This window comes from Emydura macquarii, unplaced genomic scaffold, assembly GCF_026122565.2.
Source record: "Emydura macquarii macquarii isolate MOO-44397 ecotype Brisbane River unplaced genomic scaffold, CSIRO-AGI_Emac_v2 contig_2734, whole genome shotgun sequence".
In the NCBI taxonomy this organism is placed as follows: Eukaryota; Metazoa; Chordata; order Testudines; family Chelidae; genus Emydura; species Emydura macquarii.
Genome location: NW_027132871.1, coordinates 3,101,188 through 3,115,568, shown reverse-complemented (window position 1 = coordinate 3,115,568; position 14,381 = coordinate 3,101,188).

Genomic DNA, 14,381 nt, shown 5'->3' with positions numbered 1-14,381 from the left:
CCGTGAAGTCTGATGCAGCGGAATCAGTATAGACATAGAGAAATCTCCACCTGTGGAGATCTAGGGTATGTGGGCTGAGAGTAGAGGAGGTGCAAAGGTAGCTTACAAATAATTTAGTGCCCAGCTTGGATGAAAGGGAGAATCTGACTTATTGTCTAGTTACTTAGTGCTGCCCTTGCTGAAAGCCTTACTGTAAGTGTATGAGCCTTTGCAGCTTAGTTTGACAAGACTGCCATGGAAATAAATCAGTAAAAGAAATTGCCACTTGCAAAATGTTTCAATGTATTTTATTTCTCATTTGCTTTTTGAAGGGCTTGAATGGAGTCACGCTCCTTATGCATGTGTGGCTTTTTATTTTGCTTCTTTATATTGTTTAAAGTAGGCATGAAAGATTTATTTTTTTAAGTTTCTTGTTATTCCTGATTTTTTTTTTTTTTTACCATTAGAAATTCAGGTCTTGTCTACATTATTTTTCCCAGAAGACTATGGATGACTGAAGAATGAGCAGGATTATAACATTACAAGTACAAAGGAAGTGAAACTGAGAGGAGAGGGATTTTTAGTGAGGCCGCTTAAAACTCTTTGCTTTTTATATTTTGTTAACCTCTTACTAACTCAAACCCCCAACAAGCAATGAAGCTCACACTCCACTTTCTTGATTCTCTGAGGGAATATTCGGCAAAAATAGGGGCTTGGTATTTCTAAGGTAAGAAACAAGAAGAAAAGAAAAATCTAAAATACAAAAACAACCCCTGCAGGCCTCACCCCCCACGTGTTTTGGTCATCTTTATGCAAAATTAAATAGGAAAAAAGGGGCACAAATGCAATTTTTATTTGGTCTTTGCAGGTCACCTTTTATATAGTTTTACAATCATGAATGATATGAGGTGAGATACTGAAGGGCATGAAGACTGTCAAGAGAAGTTTAATGTGAATTAAAAAGCCTCTTCCTAATGAAACAATTCTTATGATGTTACTACTGTCACCCAAATATAGTGGGATATAATTTCTCTGCAAATAAATCAGAATGTGGCACATCTAAAATGATTACCTCTGCATTTAATGAGCATTTTCAATGGATCATATCATAGAAAAACATCAGCTGTGCAACATGTTGCTGATAAATTGGGTAGTATGATTTATCTTGCCAGATGTGGGTTAAACTGTAGCTTATGAGCAATGGCCTATTTAACATGCTAAATAGCTAAGGTCTTTTATAGCTGATATTTTTCAGGGTCACCTTTGTTTTTCCTATTCTGCATAGGGCTTTCTTTGGTTGGAAGACTAAGTCCTGTGTCATAACCAGGGAGTTTTCTTGAGCACAATATGAGATGGCAGAACAGAAGAAATAGTATGTGAATCCAATTTCACTGTGCTGGCAAGCAGTTTTCTAAACAGAAAACTATAGTAGAGTGCTCCTGATTTTTCCGTTCTATGCAGGAGTTTTCATTTGAACTTGTTTACCCTTCAGCAAGTGGTCCAGATCACAGTGGAGCTGGTACATGCCCTGGCTGCATTAATAGGCATCAACTGGACTTTTCTCCCAAAGTGTGTAATTTTATTAAAATCCACAACTAGTGAAGAAATTATTCAGGGCTTCAAGGGATGCATAAGATTGTATGAAGAAATAAAGCATCAGGCTGTGTTTGGAATGGTGATGCACATAGGTGTCTACCTGGAAAGCATTGCTCAGGAGATGAGTGTGGGGCTAAATCTGTCAACTCAAATATTGACTCATCTCCAGAGGCTTTTGTGACAGGGATCACAGAGAGGTGTTCTGAGGCAAAGTCTAGGAGTCAGGTCTGGTCTACATGGGTATGCATCTCCTGCCCCTCATCCCTACAAAAAACACTCCCATGCTGATAATTTGGACCTGAAGCAAAGTAAACTGTGGGAGGAATCTGCATAGGCCAGCATATAGGCACACATTAACACTGCTTTTACAGCATATATATGGGTGGTTGCCAGTTCACATCATATCAGAGCTCTGTCCAGTCATGTGGTAATACAACACTACTATTGGGCAGTACACATGGTCTCTTTCAGAGCTTATTCCAACAAACTGCCAGGTACATATGGACATAGCTAGTGCACGAGAATGATTTTTTTATATGTAACTAAAGATTTGCAGCATCCACTCCTGACATCCACTATTGGCTCCATTATTTACTGAAGGATGCTACAGCTCTTGCTATGTTAAAAAATTAACTACACCTTTCACTTAGTAAATGAGATGTGTTATTGTGTGACTGCTGGCAATGAGATAACATATATATTGAGGTGGAGAGTGATAAGATCTGAGGATAATTGTAAATGATAGCGTTTATGGCTGGGGTTGTTAAAAATCTTAACTAAGCTAAGCACCCAACTCCTACTGAAATTTAGTGAGATTTGGACACCTGACCCCTTTAGACTTCTTTGAAAACCTCCATCTAAACCAACACACTAAATATTAAATCAACAAATTCAGTGATGACTGGTTGGGAATTTTTCAACAAAAAGTTTAATCAGAAACTGCCAATTCATAGAAACAAACATTTTTTCAGAAATTGGTCGGTTTAAAAGAATTTCCTGTTTTGAAAAAAATTCTGAAGAAAAGTTTTGAAACTGTCAAATGCCCCATTTGATATCTTCAAAATTAACAGCTCCATTTTTCAGTTCAAAACAACTTTTTTTTTAAATTTAAGTTAATTTATAGTTTAAAAATGTAAAAGCATTTTAAAAGATAAACATGAAAATGTTTCATTTTGATTAATCTGATCTGAATCTTCTCAGATTTTCAGTTCATTAATATTTTTGAGACATTGATCTTTGTCTCAATTTGGGATTGGAAAATTTTTCCAAAATGTCTCATTCTCACGAGACAGGGAAACATTTTCCAGCTCAGTTCTACAGATAGTATTAAACCAATGTTGGCTCCATGGTGAAACTTCTGCTAGCCAGGAGAAACTGTAGCTTTTCCACGTCCAAGTAATAATTAATACTAAGGTCCCGATCATCCATGTGTGCAGATCGGTGTGCAGATCTTCCCATGCACCCTCCCACCCACACAAGCAGTAATGGTGAGGGCCATCTATTTGTGCGACAGTGGAGATCCTATGTGCCTCTCGACAAGTTTGTGGTTGGAGCAGGAAGTAGTTGGATTGAGGGAGGAGTGGGCAAGCTATGAGGGGAGGGAATTCATGCCTCTCCACTCTTCTTCTCTCTCTGATTGCCCTGAAAACCTAATACAACTGTATTACAATTCCAGTGCTGCCTCCTTTGCAATGGTAATCCCAGCAGCAGACATGGCTGTCCCTGGCAGCATGGCTCTTTTTAACCCACACTGTCAGAGAGCTGGGTTAGGGCTGATGCGGAGACACAGGACCTCCATAGTGCATTGCCCTGTGGCTTCCGCAGGGTTTGTTGGCCAAATTATCACTATCTTTTGGAAGGTGGGAACAACTCCCTCTCCTACCCCAGCAATGGAAGCAGAGGAGAAAATGATGCAAACGGGAACTGTGTGGTGTCTTCCTGCCCCTTTGTCAGGTATCACAGCACTGAGGCACAATTTGGCCAAAAGACATTTTGTTCCTTTCATGTAAACATGGAAGATGTTCACCTCTGGGCATAGAATACAGTGGATCTCCATAGCGATGGCGCCTCCAAATGTTATCCTGCCTTGTAAGACCTGGGAAATTCTGAAAATATAAACTAATTGATAATGATATGGAATCCTTGAAAAGCTACTTTCAAGCAGTAGTTTGATAATTTTATGGACCCAAAAGATGAGGTAGATGCTTCACAGCAGACAAAGCCATGTTCTCTGCCCCAAAGAGCTCCCAATTTTAATATAGACACGATAGAAGTAGGGGTATCCCAGTAGGGAAGAAATGGGGAAAGGAAGGCTGAAGGTTACTGAAAGATGTTATGTACATATCATTAAATAGCACTGTGTTTTGTTTATAATAGGCTTGAGAGATGTTTTGTCTATGTGAAAATTTGACACAGCAGACTGAAATAAAGACTTTTCAAGAATTTCTGCAAAGATAGGAATGGAGCATTCCAGAAAGAAATGGAGTCACTAGTCATTTTTTTGCATCTCCAAACTATCCTAAATCATATTGCAGTAGTGTTCCAGAATCTCCCATCTGAATCCCTGCTTAATGTCACACAGTGTTTCCTCCAGGTCTTTTGCAAGAGAGCATCTCTATTTCTTGAAACAATTAAATTTAAATTTGTTTGGTGGCCTGTAAGTCCTCAGCCGCATTTCAAGCTTATAAAGATGGTGAGACGAAAACAAGGGCTGTGATTCCTGGGAAATGAGAATAGAATCAAGCTGTGGGGAAAAATACCCTGAATTGCAATCTAAGCCACAAATCCTCTTTCAGGAGCTGAGACACAGCCAGGAGAGGTCATGATCCAAACTGATAAGAATGAAATTGACAGTGCTGGTTTATAGAGTCTGAGCAGAAGCATGTTAATTAGAGTCAATCAATGGAAAAGAGAATGCTAGGATGAGGCAAGAGACTCAGATCAACGAAATCTGATTGACGAAAACCATCTTTAAAAGTCTATTTCTTTTTTCTTTAGGGTAAGATTTCTGCAACAGCTACTCAGCCTGCAGATAGAAAGCACACATTGCAACCAAGAATTATGTAAAAGCAAGTCAAAAAAAATAAATAATACAAATTAACACATTTTATATCAATAATTTAACATGTTACAGCATGAAGAACTGCATCAAAATACCACTCTCTCTTATCTGAAACTCCTCTAAAAATGCAGATAATCATGGACCAGAATATTGATTGCATTTTAATTGTTTTCAGTTTCAAGCTGAATTCTGTATCATAAATTCCCTAATATAATCCAAGTTTGCAGTGTCTCAGTACAACTCTTTTACAGGGTAAGAACTGTGAAGATGCATTCCTAATGATGGGAGGGAACCATTCTCACTAAGGCTGTGGAGGCAGAGTTTAACAGAGGGGTAATAAGGCTTCTAAGACATGGTTACAGAGGGTTGTCCACATGAGATAGAGTCTGAAAATGGAAATCAGATTTAACATCTAACTTCATAATGGAAAAAACCCAGCATCTAGGAAGGGCAACCTGGGTTGGTAGATTTCCCAGGATGGGGAGAACAATACATTTTTCATTTTGTAGCCCCTTTGTGTTTACTTTCATGAAAACGCTGGCACACTCCCTTTTGGGGGTAAACATTTTTTGTGTTTGGGTTTTTTTTAGATTTTTTTTTTGGTTGGTTGGGGTGTTTTGGATTGAAGGGAATGTCAGTGTTGTGCATGTCATTCGTCTGGCAGAAAGGCCTTTATGAAAATGAAGGTTTTACAGCATTTCCTATAGATGGTCAGAGTGGGGATTTTCCTCTGGAACTTTTGTTCCATAGCTGAAACCCCTCAACAAAGAATGCTTTGTCCGCAATTCTCACATGCTCCATCCTGGGCTTTGAGATCTCATGGTCCCAGAGCAGTGCAGACTCAAATGTGGTCTTTAGCGTAGCTGACGCTTGAGCCATTAATTGCTTGGAAGATTTGGATCAAAGCATCAGAAGCTGACTGGAAACCAACAGAGGGACTCGTTTACAGACCTTGTGTGCTCATCGTGGTTTAAACCATGGAAAAAGTGGGCAGCTGCACTCTGCACCAGCTGAATGGTGAACACATGAAACGTGCGCTTACATGAAGCTTAATATTAAATGTGCTTAAGGGCATGGCTAGATCAAAGCCAGAGTGCTCAGAACCTTACAGGCTCAAGCCTTAAATGAGTTAGAAACAGAGGCTCTTCTAGACAGCAGGAGCTGGAGAGGAAAAGGCTCTTACCACAACAGCGGAAAGACACAGGGAGAATACCTAGGAGGCTACTATGGGAGGGGCAGAGAGGAGGGTATAGAGCAGGGCTGTGCACAGGAATTTACATTTTTCTGCTTTTAGAGGGACACATTTTGTGCCCTCGCCACAGCCCTGGAGTTAAAATAGCTCTGTGACCCTGCTGCAGCACCAGGGCCAGAGGAGTTCTCTGCCCCCGCCTGCTCCCCCATGTCCACACCCATGGCGTAGAGAATAAAAATCCATGAGCTGGAGAAGAGGGCGAGTGCAGGGGGAGGTTAGAAATCAGAAGCCAGATCCTCAGCTGGTGAAAATCTGCCCTGTTCCTTTGATGTGAAAATTCTTGGTAACAGAAGAAGTTGTAACTTTTTTCATGTCCCTTGTAATAATGACCATTAAATCCAGTGAAAAGTACCAGCTGAGGAAAAAGATGCTGTCTCAGCAGAAGCAGGTGGGCAGAGTGTAAAGTTGTTGCAAATGATTGGGTAGTGGGAATAAAGTCCATAGCTCCAGGCAAAATGATAAACAAAACAAGGGAGGTTAAACAGGCGTGTGCTTAAAGATCTCGGCAGCTAGCTAAGAGGTGAGTGCTACTTCGATGCACCAAGTCTAACAGTGCTGCTCATACGGCATGGGGTCCGCTGCATCCAGGCATGTCTGTCCTTTTTGAATCAACATTCATAGTGATGAAATGTGCTTGCAAATGCAGTGTTTGACTACCCTGAATCAAAATAGGCTAGTCAGCAATACAGTAAAATTAATAGGGATCATAGTCCCAACAGACATCCATCTTATTTAGTGAAATAAATGTAAATAACTAATGGAGATATTGCTCTGTACTTAGCTACATGTACACGTACACCAAATGGCACACAACCCAGTTTATGTTGGTCCCAATATATGCATGTTGTCAGTGTTTGCAGCTATATTGAAAATGACTTTTACTAAAGTTTGTTAGAATTATCTAAAACATGGTTAAATAGAAAAGTTTCTATCCATGCGGGTATAATGCTTAAATTATCCAAAAGTAGCAAGTTTGGCTTAAAAAGTCAAAATGCATAAAAGTAGTATATAATTTGCAACATCCCAAATTAGGGTTAACACATTTAACAATACAATTTAAATATCAGTATTCAAATACTCAGGTACATGACTCATGGGAAGATATACTGAGAGCAGCTTGGACAAAATAAATACAATAATTAGTGTACATTGTCCCTCAGTAATTGGAATGTAAGGTAAGTTGTCCCTGAAATACGGTCCAAAGAGAAGCAAAGTCCCCCCGTTTCTTCCAAAATTCACCTTCCAGGGAACCGCTGAGGTACATGGTGACATCATGGCTGGAAGAGATCCTGGAGATTTGCTTTCTGATGATGTCATACACAGCACTTGCCATGATTTTCCTCAATATAGCATCCAGACACATCAAAAGATGGAATGCGTGAGCACTTGCTGAAATGTCACACAGAATACCCATTGGAGAGATGTTGGCATTGCCCTGCCTGCGTAAAATGTACACCAGCTCATTATTGACCCTCTGGGAGAGGTTACACCCACTTCTTCACCAACTGCCTGATAATGTTGTCTGCCTTGTTGAGATGTACCTTCACCACAGCAAGATGAATGAAATACGGGGAATCAGGAAGACATTCAAAGCATTGATCTTCCGCCATGGGGCCAGCTGCGAGGAGTCAATCTTGGCCATGTCCCATAGAATCTCCACAATGGTATCCTCAGCTGTCTGCTGGACACAAAAACCTGTGGCCATGCTGAGATGTTGGTATGCTTGTCCATCCTCAAGGATAATCATGGGGTCGCCCTGGATCTTGAACAGTGTCATCTGGACTGAGTCCCTTCTACTGCCATCGATTTTCAGGGATGCGCGCTTCCTAGCATTGAAACGGAATCCCATCCAGTTGACAGCATGGTGGGTCACATCGAGTGTTTACTGGAGGCTCTCACGATTATCTACATTTGTGACTATTTCATCTTGCAAATACCCCCAAGAAATAAAATTCCCACCTCAACAACCCCTTTCAGATGTGGTTCCACTGTGCAATATGGACAAGGTGCAGAATTCTGAAAGCAGAATTTTGTCCTTTTTTGTCAAATATGGACCAGGAAGTTGATGGGAGAATCTCATGTATTTGTTTTAGATTCAGTTATACTGCCAGACATGTGTTTGTCGTCTGTTACATTTATGGAGACATGCTGCCATGCTGTGGCCAAGCAAGTAAAGCATAAAGAGGTTACTTGTCAAAGCAGCTTTTGTTCTCTGAATTCATTGCCTCTGTGGACCCATGTTGTGAGACTGCATGTGATAGCACGGGGTGACAGGACCCATTTCAAAGCAGTTAGTTATTGTGAGACTGCATGCATGCCTCTGTGTTCCAGCATTCTAGAGCCAAGGGTAAAAAGTTCTTGTCCCTCAATTCCTCTCTAATTCTGGGCACATTCTATAAATTACCGACGAAAGGCTTTTACTGTCACTATGGGGATCTGCTGAGGAAATGTCATGAAGGAGAATTGAGATTTGGAGGCATCATTGCTTTAAATTTTCCTTGGATGTTTTAGCATTTCAAACTTTTAAGTGTGATTGTGATGTCCTCAAAAACTTCAGAGGACAGCTGCGGAAGGCTACTGGAATGGTATTTGAACTACAGTCTGTACTGGATGGAATCATATGAGTAACTGAACTTTTAACATTGCTGCTGGTCCAAATAAGTTTTAATTACTAAGTGCTTACCTATAGCGTTGGACTTTCATTGTTCAATAATTTCTCATTTTAGTTAGCATTTTCTTCTAAACTTTTTAGTACACAGTATTAAGTTAGGCACTCCAGAAATCAAGATTTTAAGTCAATTTCATGATATTTTAAAATAAGTTTGGGGATCTTTTTACTTGTCTTCTGATTTTGGGCTTTGAGGGTGGACTTGGCTCACATTTGAAGCTTTTCTGTGCTGGGAACTTTTTATTTAAAATGACAGTTGAAATTCTCACTCATGCCTTCAGGAGCTGAGGCTTTAAGAAACCCCCCAAACATCACAAGACCCACAATAAAATCTCCAGTTTGAACAGCTGAATACACTAATTGAAAGAGTCATTAATTTCAAGGATGGAAGTGTTTTAAAGGAATATCAACACATTACCAAGGAATACTTAATAGATAACAATTTTGAATATAAATAAAGAATCTAAGAAAGAGGAATTATTATAATGGAATTGCTTGATTACTTCCTGGTAGGGGTCTGGAGAAATACCTTGAAAATGGAACACTTTTTCTAACTACTTTAATTCTTGCTCAAGTTATTTTTCTGTGTACTTCCTTCTACTAGGCTGACTACTGCTACCTAACACTCGCATTCTCAACCTAGCGTTGTGATATCAAACACTCATAATTCAGCAAATCCTTATCTGAATTTTATTCCTGAAAAGTTAACTCTGCCCTACTACATACGTATATACTGTTGTGTTTTTATACCCACTTTATATAGATGTGACTACACAAACTGTGGAGAATCCATGCCAGGCAGTGTAAAATTCAGCCCAAAGGTTAATGTTGCAGCATACCAGGACTATATGATAAAGGGGATTAGAATGAAAAATGAGACGATGCAGCTCAGCTTTGTGTTCATAGTTTTAGATGGCTGGCTTCCGATCTCTTAGAATGAAGTCATGCCCGTACTAAAATGAGCGGGGGTTTTGCCATTGACTTAAATGAGGACAGGATTTCACCCTAAGTGACTTTTTTCCCCAAAGCTGTTACCAAAATATTTGCTGGCTTTGATATCATTTTGGCAGTTCCTGGTAGACAAGTATCCACATCACTAAACTGTCAACACAAGGAGCATTAACTGGCAAGTGCCAACTTTTTTTTAATCAGTATCAGCAGGGATGCTGATGCAGCAGTAATGGATTGGCCATGAAAATTAACTTTTCTCTTCCCGCACAAGTAGTATTTCAGGTAAGACACATTTGCAAAACAATCTAAGGAAACTGTACTTCTCCTGGCACTAAATATAGGACTTCACTTTCCATGGTTGTTAGATCAATGCCTTTTATGAGCAGTAGGTTCATATGAAAAATTTAAAAAATTTAAATCATTTCATACTTTTTACTGTAGTTACACATTCCATTGCTTCTGCTAGTTCTCACATGAACCAATAAAGAATCTGTGAAAGAGAAAATAGAACAAAAAGAGAAATGAAAGCAAAATCATGCCTTAGGAATACCAGAAAAGATCCATGCAGATGAAGTAACAAGACTGTCAAGAAAGAAACTCTGGAGAGAGAGATGATGCTGGCAACTCAAATTCAGAAAACCACACTTAAATTTAAAGCTGACATAGTCTGACAACATTGATGAAACCATAGACATATGTGGGCAGCAGCAGAAATGAACATAGTGATGAACTTGATCTGCCTAGACTGGCTGTTGCTCAGATTGGTACTTGATTAATTGTCATCCGCATTCATGATGATATTCTGGAGATTAGTCAGTGAATTTCAAAAATATGGAGCTAAATGTGAGACTGCGTACTACAGAGACCTGGAAACTTAGGTCTACCATAAGAACAATACATCATGCTGCTCTAGCAGTAGAAATGTCATTTCAAGAGGGTATCCACTAAGACCCCAATTCAGCCAAGCAGTAAAGCACAGGCTTAATTTTAAGCATACCTAAAGCCCATTCAAAGTTAAATGTGTGCTTTAGTGCTTGGTTGAATCAGGACCTTAATTAGTAAAACACTGGCCTGTTTGGAGAAATCTGAGCTCCTGTTTACCAATGACCTTGCTTAACTTTAGTTAAAATGCCTAAACAAAGACTTGGGCAAAATCCTGGCATGAAGAGTTATAGCTGTGTGGAGACATATCAGGCAGAAGAGCCACATGGCAGGCTATCTAAGAGCAGGGTGGGGGGAAAGGTCTATACATTTTACTGCTTCTCTAGTGCTTCACATGCTGTTTCTATCACCATTATAAAAGCGGTTTTTGTTCTGTTTGTTTTTAAATACCATTCTAGAGCACCAGGGAGCAATCAAACCCATCCTCCCTCCATTTTCCCTTTTATTCCACAATCTAGGCCACTGTGGTTTGCATGGCTGCTCCTGGAAACTATCAACACTGTTTCTGGCCCTACTCCACTTTCCCCTTCCTCAGCACTGGCATTTGGGGCATGCCGGAGACATGGCTTGAGGTAAAGAGAAGGTGACTGGAGTGCTGCCATTCTGTGGCTACATCTACTCTCCACCCCACTTTTGGCGACACGTGGGGTATAGGTAATAACACACCACAGTGAAAAGCAGGCTGTATCCACACTGTGTTCTGTAGTTGCATCTGTTAGCGAAAGGCTCTGACAAGAGGGAGGCAATGAGGAAAGGCTTCATCACCTTCCCATTGCCAAAGCCTTTCATTATGGTGAGGAAAGGCTCTGGCGGGGGTAGTGGGAAGAGGCAGCAGGGAAAGGCCTCCCCACTGCTGGAGCCTTTTCCTGTGGTTGGGAAGGGCTCCAGCAGCTGGGAGTAGTGGGACACTGAATGGCTCAAAATAACAGTGTAGACAGGAAGGCATGGCTTGAGCAAGCAGACAACAGTCTAGGGTATGTCCTCAGGTACTTACCACACCATTCAGGCTGGTCTGTATTCTACTCACCTAAGTAGTGCCTCACTGTCTACATTGCTACTTAAACCCCTACCCAGGCTAAGAGGGGCTACCTGAGTACATACTCTACAGGCTGCTGAAAGACGTTTGCAGTGTAGACATAGCATTTGGTCATCCCTGGGTATAGAATGGCTCCTTTGGGGACATTGCAGCAGGGCATAATATAGAGCATTCCTGAGGTTGCTCGAAACCGTGCCAGAGACTGAAGCAGCCCCTGGAAAGCCTGAGAATTGAAGTAGTACAAAAGGTATCTCAAAGCCATGTGCGCTGAGTGGAGCTCTGGCACAGATGAGGAAGTGATCCAACAAATGGAAGAAACCAGAACCTGAAAGGCAATTTAGTGGTGATCTTCCTGAAAGTTGCATCTCCACATGCTCATGCACTTAATTATTACCCCATGTATTATATCTGAGTTAGATTCCAGGCAAGTTGGGGTGGGATTTTGTCACTTTTTTTTTTTTGGTTTGTAAAGAACCACATGTCTGTCCCCTTTTACATTCTGTAAATTGGGGATGGACCTAAATCAACACTCCTTAAGCAGGATTTTGTAATTTGCTTTATCTCTGCAACAGCTAACACCACAAACTCAGCACACTCTCACTATCCTTTTATGGGCACATATTTCAGCCTATCTGTTGTTCTCAAGCTATTCTCTTTGACTATACATTATTTGTTGTGCATACTTGGTCACCTAGTCATGTGCTATTGTTAGATGACTGAAATTTTTATAAATGAGGAGGGAAATCAAAGATTTCAAGCTAACTGCACAGATGCTTCTGGTATGAGCTTTCATGTGAATATGTATTTGCTCAGAAATTCATTTTCTGCACACACTTGCAAATATAAAAGAAAAGGGCTCCTGCTACTAACAGTTCACTGAAAACAAGTAAATAGTCATGATAGCTGATGAAGTGAGTTTAGTCTTTATTCATAAAGACACATTCAAATGCATTTCTCTCAGTATTCACATTGCCTTAGTGCTTTCCTCTTAACCAGAAACATTCTGTGATTTTTGTGTGTGTCCCCCCTTCCTCTGAAGCATCAGAGATGGCCACAGCTGAAGATGAGACACTGGATAGTGTGAGCCAGGCTCTGATGTGGTACTGAGAATTCTTTCTGTAGGGTGCTTGTCTGTAGGGTCTTGCTCACATGCTCAGGGTCTAACTGATCACTATATTCAGAGTCAGAAAGGAATTTTCCCTCAGGTCAGATTAGCAGGGAATTTAGAGAGTGTGTTGGGAAGAACAGTGGAGAAGAGGGTTGCAGCAGGGGGCACAGGTCACTTGTCAGGATCATCTAGATGTATCTCACTAAATGAATTCCCTGCAGGGACCTCAGGTATTGCTGCACTTCACTCCCTCCTGTTCTCTGTTGTGCCACACAATAGCTTAGTCTCCTGAAGGCTGTCATACTTTTGGTCTAATTCTGGTGGTTGGGTTTGATGTGGAGGTGGCAGGTTTGTAACTGGTGGCCTGTGATATATATGGAAGGCCAGACTCAATGATCCAATGATCACTTATGTCCTTAAAGTCTCTGGCTTAGTCTGTCATGGGGTAGTGGAAAGCTGGTGATCTTGAGGCTTTCTGTTTGGTGCAGCAAAACAGAAGCAACTGATTTAATCACATAGATTCTATCTTGAATAATGAATAAGTTGCTTCCCTCCCACAGCTGCCCCATTTCTTGTATTTGTATTCAACTGTCATCTTGGGAACAGGAAAATTTAAGTACTTTGTGTTCTGTCTTCAACCTAGGAACAGAGAAAGTTTTTGTACTCTTGTTTTCTGCTGCCAGACGTGCAATAATTTCCCTTCCCAACAAAAGATTGGAAATGGATTTAGTAGAAAACTTTGGGAACTGTTCCCAGCCAATGAATAAAATTAAGTTAACCAAATCTAGGTCAAGGATGAGGGCTTTGGTAATTTGTGTAGAGAAATGTGCTGGTTTTGGTCTGCAATGAAAAAAGTCTGTGAATGAGAAACACTTGCTTTCATTTTATACTTAAATCAGTATGCTAAACTTCTCAAAACCAAAAATTGGCCATATGCAATCTAAACTTTGCATCCTAAAATATACATCTTTTAGTCCACTATTAAGCACTTGAAAGCAAATGTTGGCATTTAATATTGAATTCCAAGCTTCTTACTATCCACCTAATAGCTCTTTCCAGTGAAACAAGAACTATGCCCTCTGACATGCGTAAGTCACTTCAGTTATACTTCCAGCATTTGCTTCAAGAATGTATATTTTCAATTTCCAAATCATCTTTCATGTGTCATCCAACACATATGCTTCACTCCAGGAATGAATAAGCTTGACACATCTCCTGCTTAATGTTATTAGGTTATATTCTTCTTAACTATTTCTTTGAGACTTTATCTTTGCAATGTTTAAGGCCAGTTTGCTGCCTGTTGGTGATTTCCATTGGAATAAAAAACACACTGATCGATGGAAAAACTGCCTAAAACTCTTTGTGTTCAACTACACTGACTTACATTGCTCAGTACAATGCAGGATTACACAGATGTGTCCATATGCTGACTGGCTGAAAAGGCCAAACTATCTTTCTTTTGGCTATTTACACTGGAACAGAAAACACAATTCCCACTGTGGTGATGTTTAGCTTTTACTAATGAGATGCACTATCATTGTAACTTGCCTAACAAATCTCCTGAGATCTGGTTTTACTTTTATTGAACCACTTACCATGGATTGCACATATAATTTTTTTGTTTTTGTTTTCATTTTTATAAGTAAGTTGCCTAGCTGCTGCATGTATCAGGAACACTGCAATAATAAAAGTCCAGTTGTTCATTTTCTTCCACACCCAAAACTTCTATTAGCTTCAGTAGGATTTGGCATATGCTAGATGTACAAGGTTAGGTCTCCTGGTTCACTA